Source organism: Triticum dicoccoides, chromosome 7A, assembly GCF_002162155.2.
Source record: "Triticum dicoccoides isolate Atlit2015 ecotype Zavitan chromosome 7A, WEW_v2.0, whole genome shotgun sequence".
Taxonomy (NCBI): Eukaryota; Viridiplantae; Streptophyta; class Magnoliopsida; order Poales; family Poaceae; genus Triticum; species Triticum dicoccoides.
Genome location: NC_041392.1, coordinates 55,322,311 through 55,323,512, shown reverse-complemented (window position 1 = coordinate 55,323,512; position 1,202 = coordinate 55,322,311).

Genomic DNA, 1,202 nt, shown 5'->3' with positions numbered 1-1,202 from the left:
GTCTTCCCCTAGAGCGCATCGGTTTCTCGCGGGAAATCAATGGCAAGGCTGCCGCTGGTCAGCCTTGCCATTGATTCCTCACGGGCGGCGCGGCGACGCCTCCCCTCCCGCCATGCGTACACACGACGTGGGCTATAAAACCCGCCGCTCCCCCTCGCCGCTGGCCACACCAGCCTGAGCCCAAACTAGCCGCCGCGCCACCGAGCTCCCCCGTCTCTGCTCTCTCCCGTCCGCGCCGCCGAGCTCCCCCGTCCTCCCCTTCCCTTCCCTCTCCCGTCTGCGATGGACGAATGCTTCCCCGGCGACGCCGCGGCGACCAACGGCTTCGGCTGCCGCTCGCTCCAGGAGTGGGAGGCGTGGCTACTTTTCAATGCCAACATCCCGGCGCCGCCGGACATGCGCGTCGGGCCGACGGGGTGGAGGCTCAGCAACGGTGGCGCCGCCACCCCCTGGTGCCCGATGTCGACACGCGCCCCGGCGTCTTTGCCGCCGAGGTCGACCGCGTGCGATCGTCCCTCACGGAGGAGAAGCGCGCCCTCCCCCAGTACACCGCCGACAACCACATGGCGTGGGCGGACTACTTCCAGCAGCGGCAGGCGCAGCGGCTGCCGTCCACGAATGGGGCGCCGGTGGTGGGCGGCATCAAGAACAACGATGACCGCCGCATCTGGCGGGGCGTCCCAGGCCGCACGCTCCACGAAGTGTTGGAGTACCTCGAGGGCGGCAATAACCCGCCGCTGGCATATTCTGCCGCGGCGGCCGTCCCAGGCCGCATGCATGTGCTAGAGTTGGAGATAACTACAGCTGCACAATCTGATATAGATACATCATGGTGAGGTGTGAAGCACCTTCACATAAGCAATTCCTAAAGGATGAATATAGTTCATTCCAAGTCTCTTAGTGATATACCTCTAGTGACCATATATTCAAGAATTAGTGACCTACTAAGTTGGGTTGTCTTGAGAGGCATCAGGGATTAGGGCTAGTTTGGTTCGTGCCTCATGCCATATGGCCAGTCCTGCAACGTGCTTTGGGATTGATAGCAACTCGTTTGGTTACTGTTCAACCCAAGAGGAGCTACTACCTAAGTGGCACAGCAACAACGCAGGTTACATATGGAATGCGTGCAGGTTGGATTGAGACGAGTTGTACGTGGTTAATTGTGGCATGGGTTGGATTGGCATGTTGCCTAGTCCGTATAT